Genomic DNA, 7,375 nt, shown 5'->3' on the forward strand with positions numbered 1-7,375 from the left:
CTCAGGGGATAGAGCGTTCGCCTCCCAATGAGGTGAGCCGGGTTCGTATTCCAGCGATGACATGGCTGGTAGATACGAATCCGCATCCGGCTTGGACCGACCACAGGGAATTACTGCAAATCTTGCGCCGCGATGGCTCAGGGGATAGAGCGTTCGCCTCCCAATGAGGTGAGCCGGGTTCGTATTCCAGCGATGACATGGCTGGTAGATACGAATCCGCATCCGGCTTGGACCGACCACAGGGAATTACTGTAAATCTTGCGCCGCGATGGCTCAGGGGATAGAGCGTTCGCCTCCCAATGAGGTGAGCCGGGTTCGTATTCCAGCGATGACATAGCTGGTAGATACGAATCCGCATCCGGCTTGGACCGACCACAGGGAATTACTGTAAATCTTGCGCCGCGATGGCTCAGGGGATAGAGCGTTCGCCTCCCAATGAGGTGAGCCGGGTTCGTATTCCAGCGATGACATGGCTGGTAGATACGAATCCGCATCCGGCTTGGACCGACCACAGGGAATTACTGCAAATCTTGCGCCGCGATGGCTCAGGGGATAGAGCGTTCGCCTCCCAATGAGGTGAGCCGGGTTCGTATTCCAGCGATGACTTGGCTGGTAGATACGAATCCGCATCCGGCTTGGACCGACCACAGGGAATTACTGCAAATCTTGCGCCGCGATGGCTCAGGGGAGAGAGCGTTCGCCTCCCAAAGAGGTGAGCCGGGTTCGTATCCCAGCGATGACATGGCTGGTAGATACGAATCCGCATCCGGCTTGGACCGACCGCAGGGAATTACTGTAAATCTTGCGCCGCTATGGCTAAGGGGATAGAGCGTTCGCCTTCCAATGCGGTGAGCCGGGTTCGTATTCCAGCGATGACATAGCTGGTAGATACGAATCCGCATCCGGCTTGGACCGACCACAGGGAATTACTGTAAATCTTGCGCCGCGATGGCTCAGGGGATAGAGCGTTCGCCTCCCAATGAGGTGAGCCGGGTTCGTATTCCAGCGATGACATGGCTGGTAGATACGAATCCGCATCCGGCTTGGACCGACCACAGGGAATTACTGTAAATCTTGCGCCGCGATGGCTCAGGGGATAGAGCGTTCGCCTCCCAATGAGGTGAGCCGGGTTCGTATTCCAGCGATGACATGGCTGGTAGATACGAATCCGCATCCGGCTTGGGTCGACCACAGGGAATTACTGCAAATCTTGCGCCGCGATGGCTCAGGGGATAGAGCGTTCGCCTCCTAATGAGGTGAGCCGGTTTCGTATTCCAGCGATGACTTGGCTGGTAGATACGAATCCGCATCCGGCTTGGGTCGACCACAGGGAATTACTGCAAATCTTGCGATGCGATGGCTCAGGGGATAGAGCGTTCGCCTCCCAATGAGGTGAGCCGGGTTCGTATTCCAGCGATGACATGGCTGGTAGATACGAATCCGCATCCGGCTTGGACCGACCACAGGGAATTACTGTAAATCTTGCGCCGCGATGGCTCAGGGGATAGAGCGTTCGCCTCCCAATGAGGTGAGCCGGGTTCGTATCCCAGCTATGGCATGGCTGGTCAATACGAATCCGACTTCCACCAACCACAGTGAGTTGCTAATAATGTAAATCTAATCAAAATATTACTATGGAACCCAGGATTTGCATTTAGATTGTATTAACGGATTGTGATATTTTACAGTATTTTCTTTTATCGCTGCCAAATTTATTAATTAAAAAGATGAATTTTAAGCATATTTAAGTGAGATTTTAGTTATTAAAAATTAAATTTGAAAAGTTGTTTATAATTTCAATTTGTGATGAAAAAGAAATATAAGTTTCGAAATATTTAAATATGATTTTAAACTTGAATCGTATATCTAAATTATTTTCAAATTCCTTCAGTTATGTCTATTGGTAAATATACAAAAATGAGTGAAAAGTTCTTATGACCAAAAAAAAATATTTTTGGCTCAGTTTTCTTTATTAAATTATCATTTCCACTTTTGATGCATACCTTTTTTATGATTTTAAGGACAAAGAATTATTGAATATAAAAAAATCCACGCAATGCTTATAAAATGTACTACAAAAATGCAATTTGCACGAAAGCCGTTGAAGCGTTTATTATAATCTCTAAAGCTTTTCAGTCAGAAAACAATGAATTTTTCAAGCAAATTATTTTTCTGATTGTCAATTAGAAAACTAGTCATGTACTGTTATATTCGTCATATTTACTGTTATTTTTAGAAATTTATTAATAAATGATTAATAAATTTCTAAAAAAAAATATAAAAAAGAATGAAAAAAAATTTTAAAAATATAAAAAATATGAAAAAAGAAAATATAAAGAAAAAGAAAATATAAAAAAAGAAATATAAAAAAAAGAAATATAAAAAAAAGAAATATAAAAAAAAGAAATATAAAAAAAGGAAATATATAAAAAAGAAAAAATATGAAAAAGAAAAAATATAAAAAAGAAAAAAATATAAAAAAAGAGAAATATAAAAAAAGAAATATTAAAAAAAGAAATACAAAAAATGAAAAAAATAAATAAAAGCAAACTGTGTCCATAATGTTTTATCTAGTTTTATATTTTTACTGTCAAAAAATTTTGTAAAATTTTTTTGCCCTCTTATAGGCTAATTTTGAAACATATTAATTGCTTTGAACTCTTTCAACTGAAAAAATTAATATTATGCATTAAAAAAAATCTTTGCATTAGTGTTTCATACTTTTTTCCCAATACTTCCTTGTAAAATGAGTGAGATATATTCTTCTAAGTTCGGAAATAATGAAAACCTTAAGTACAAGGTTATACTTTTGTGAATTAAATTTTAAATGACGAACTAATTTAAGTACTTCGAATCAAACAATTTATTTTCAATTTTTTAACCTCTTTAAACTAATAAATTTGAACCTATTATCGGAATCTTCAAAATTATTGAACCAAATGACGATTCGTGAAATGTTTCTATTTAGATAATCAACTTAATATTGAACTACTATCAAGCAGTATAAGATGATATTAAGAGGACGTTTCTTAAAAGTTGAACCTGTTATTTTAAATATTTACTATGAAATCAATAAAATTCTTTTTAAAACAGGCCGAAGCAAAAACCTATCGTTTCACTTATCGTTCCAATTACTGGAGGCCAGAAATTATGAAATCAGAGTATTTCTAAAAGCAGAGTGAAGCAAAATCTTTCGTTTTGAAATGAAAACTTCGTTCTATTCACAGGAAATTAATAAGAATTTTTCGCAGACTTTCTTAACTTGTATCTTTGGAATCTAATTCCAAATTGCTAATTTTTAAAAAATAATTTTGAAGCTTTTGTTTAGCTGAAACCTTTTTTTTTTTTTTGTGACGATACTCAAATTTATGCTTAAATGATTGTTCTTAAATGAATGGCAATCTTTATCACGATATCCTCTTACATGAATGCCAGATATTCTAAGAGTAAATGAATATTTAATTAAATACTTTTTGCAGTTCAATTGATTGAATATATTGTATTTCCATTTTAGCTTTTCACCTAAAACACCAATTTACTAAAAATGTCCCGATTTCCTTTTGTTTCTTCTGAAAATTAGTTTGTGCGAAGTGTTTTTGTACTTGACAAAAATCTGAAATTTGGTTATAGAAACATCTTAATTAAACTTATTTTTCTGTCATAGAACCTAATATATACAGCTGGAATCAACAATTACAAATGGAAACGAGTTGATTAAAGAACATAATAATTGCTTTTATGTTTAGCCATTAGTAAAAATGGAAACTTATTTTTTTTAAAATTTAGCATCTTTTTGGTATTGTGTTTATCTCGACCTCTAATCAGATTAAAAAGATCTACTTTTATAAACGCTTCTAATGTTGAGTTTTCTATTTTAATTTCTTTTTCTGTCTTTGCAAAAATTTCTTCTACTTTTCTGCGACGTAATCCATACGAGAGATAGGCAGAAAATGTTTTTTCTTCGTGTTTATCAGACTCCTTGATTAAAAGAAAATTATTTTTGCAACTTAAGTGCAGTTAATTGTTATAGAACATTTTTATTAGGTTCTGCTCAAAAAAAAATTCGTGATAGCCACCTTGAGTAATTTAATATTTATTATAAGTTATTAGGTATCGTATATTATTTTTTTTTAAATTTTCTTCTTTAATTGATGTTTAACACTTTTAGTAAAACGACTTCTTATTCTACCACATTTAGACGACCATCTTGTTTTAATTTTGATTTCTATTAAGGCTATGAAGGCATTTACGAGTCAAATAACTGACTCTTTCTAATTCTAAGTTCTAATTTTTTCTAATTATTTTTTACACGTGCCTTCGATGAAGATTCTTTTCAAGAAACCTATCGCTATTTGAGTGAGAATCACCTACCTTTAAAATAATGATCCATATACTCAAGAGGGAATTCGATAACTGCCCTTTAATCCGTATAGATCAGGATAAGGAATCTAATCCAAACCTTCTATGGAACCAGGATTTGCATTTAGTTTCTATTTACAGATTGAGAATGGTGGAACATTTTTAATCACTGCCAAATTATCAATTTAAAAAAAAGCATATAGTTTAGATCACTGTATTTGAAGCATACTAAAGTTTATTATTAGTTTTTAAGTGTAAAGGTTTTTAATTTCAACTTGTGATGAACAGGAAGCATTGAAAGAGCTATAGATTAATCAAGTATTAATAGTTCTTCTAATGTGCTTTCGAATTTTTTCAGTTATCGATGTGTCTACGGTAAATGTTCAAAAAATTAGCGAAACACTTAGATGCTAAAACTAAGCCTTGTTTTGCAGCTTTATTTATAAATGTTTGCTTCCCTTTTTTGATGCACACCTTTTTATGACTTATATATTTGATATAAATGAAAAAAGAGAAAAAAATGCTCGCCATGCTTGAAAAAAAAGCACTTCAGATATAAAATTTTCAAAACCTCGTTAGATTGTTTTAAAATTTTTAAAGCTCTTGAATCAGCCATTAGTTTTCTGAAACAAAATATTTTTTTAAAAAACAAAACTAGTCATATAATGAAATATTTATAATTTTTACTCTTAATTTTGAAATTTAATTGCTAACTGATTGTTGGTAAATGTTTAATTTGACTGCTATAATTATTAATAGTTAGATTTTTTTCAATTCTTTTTTAAAAAACTTTGTTATTTTTCAAAACAAGTACTTTTTTAAAACTTGTTAATAAGAGTTACTTCAATGAAAGATAATTTTATGCTCTTTTGCTTTTACTTAAAACTTCAAAACTGCTTTTTTTTTTAAATTTATCTATTTTTTTTATCCATTTCTAAAATGTATTTGATCAATTAAATGTTCTTACATAAAATAATAAGAATAAAGTATTCGTATCTTGCTACAATCTATGCATAGAAGGTATACGTTTTGTGGGAAGGTTAGGCACAATGTGTTACAAATCAAATATAAAAAGCATTTTATTTCAGCTATTGTTGGCAATGGTTACTTCAAAAATTAAAAATTAATGGGTTGATTTATACTTTTTTTAAAAATATTTTTAATTTTGTAGCTCTTTAAATTGAATGGTCACTTTTCCTAACGAGAACTAGTATTCCAGGTAAAATTTTCCTTGCCTAAATGTGCTTCCCCTCTTTGATTCAATATTTTATAAATAATTGAAACTGTTACCTAATTGCTAACTAATTCAAAATTGCCTAATCGTTTCCAATGTAATTTTTAGCTTTTAGCTAGCACCAGCCAAACTCCCCCCCTCCCCCCCCCAAAAAAAGTAACCTGAATTTTTCATGCTAATGTGCAAAATATCAGCTTTTAAATATTTAACCAATTATTATAACAGCAATTGACTGTCTGTGAAAAACACTGACATTAATGATTGCTTAAAGATAAAATTATCCCGCGTATAATTGTATTTTTGACTTAAATATTTATTATCCAGGGTGCGCAGCGTTTTTAAAAAGTACTTAAAGGTGCTTATTTTTTATTCGGGGTTTGTAAAAAGTGCTTAATTTTCTACCTTTTAAAAAGTAATTTTTTCTTTGCCGTGTCGATTGTCATTTTAAATTACAAAACATGCATGATTTTTCGAAATTTTCTCTGCAATATTTATCAGAAACTAGTTATTTTATCATGATTATATCAAGTTTTTGAAAATGTTCTTGAATTTTTTTGATTATGTTTATAAATTAAGAACTTTAAACGATAGAAAAAATTACTTTTATTACTGCACAGATCCTAATTATGTTTTTTTTTTATAGTGATTTAAAATATTTTTTGAGTGCTTAAAAAGTACTTGAAAGGAGGTGCTTATTTTTTGCTGAAAAAACCTGGGTGCGCACCCTGTTGTTCCTATGGTTTAGTATTTGATCAGTATGTAAACTACAGTGATGAACAGTAATTTTTCTTAAAACTACTGCAAATTGCAAAATTTAAAGTCGTTGGTCGGCTAAAACACAATTTCAAAAAGAAACCAATATATCACGAAAAAAAGCTTTTATTTTTAAATTGATTGCGTAAAATCTTTTTTATTATCTTGATATTCAAATCAGTACTTTTTTTGCATAAATGCATTGAAAATTCATTGCATTTAAAAACATTTTAATTGTAATAAGAAACTTTTAATTCCTTCTTGCATTTAGTCTTACAAGTCAGTCATTAGCCATATTGTAATCGGAGTACAAATACTTTACAAATATCAGATTAAAAAAAAAATTTCCCCACGCTTTGGTTTGTTTATGACCAATAGTTAATATGTAAATGGTAATCATTCAATTTAAGCTTGTTATGAGTTTTAGAACTATCAATTTTATAGTATTTTTAAGTTGTTAGCAAATCTATTAATACGTATTGCAAGAACGAAATTAATATCCTGAGCATTTTTTAGGTTTACTGTGTTTATGACTCATTTCACTGAGTATTAAATATAAAATTAGATGCATGAAATTTCACTAATGAAGCTCTTTTTTTTACATCGGTTTTACTTTATTTCAGATAATTTTTATACACTTAATAAAGCAAATTTGTAAAATTTACGAATATTACATGTAATCAGCTATTTTTACGGAACATAAAATGAGAAATCATGTATATAAAAATGTTATAAGAAAGTCTTTTTGCTATATTTTACTTAAATTTTATGAATTTCGCTTAAACAAGCCACACGTATGGTCTTTCAAAGCTTTTTTCTTCCCTTTATAATTCCTTTCTTTTAGCTTGAATCTGAAAATTAAAAAATTAAACTATAATTTCAAAAATGGCTCGTTATTCATTGGTAAATGCTTAAATAGTGTTAGTGTATAGTATCAAAACCCTGTGAAAGCCATGTCTAGTAAACGTATTTCGCTGCTTTGGAGTGATAAATAAAAATGTGAAATCCATGAAATCGCCAATATGTTCT

At 31.9% G+C, this 7,375-nt stretch overlaps 1 long non-coding RNA gene across 1 annotated transcript; it reads left to right on the top strand.

The window, feature by feature from the left end:
• Window positions 1-647: 647 nt before the first annotated feature.
• LOC147801952 (uncharacterized) lies at window positions 648-4,045 on the top strand. Its single transcript, XR_015430316.1, has 2 exons — window positions 648-848; window positions 1,529-4,045. It is a non-coding gene; the product is annotated as an uncharacterized LOC147801952 (long non-coding RNA).
• Window positions 4,046-7,375: the final 3,330 nt, after the last annotated feature.

The sequence above is a fragment of the Parasteatoda tepidariorum genome, chromosome 11 (genome assembly GCF_982258835.1).
Source record: "Parasteatoda tepidariorum strain Cologne lab strain chromosome 11, Ptep-v5.0, whole genome shotgun sequence".
Taxonomy (NCBI): domain Eukaryota; kingdom Metazoa; phylum Arthropoda; class Arachnida; order Araneae; family Theridiidae; genus Parasteatoda; species Parasteatoda tepidariorum.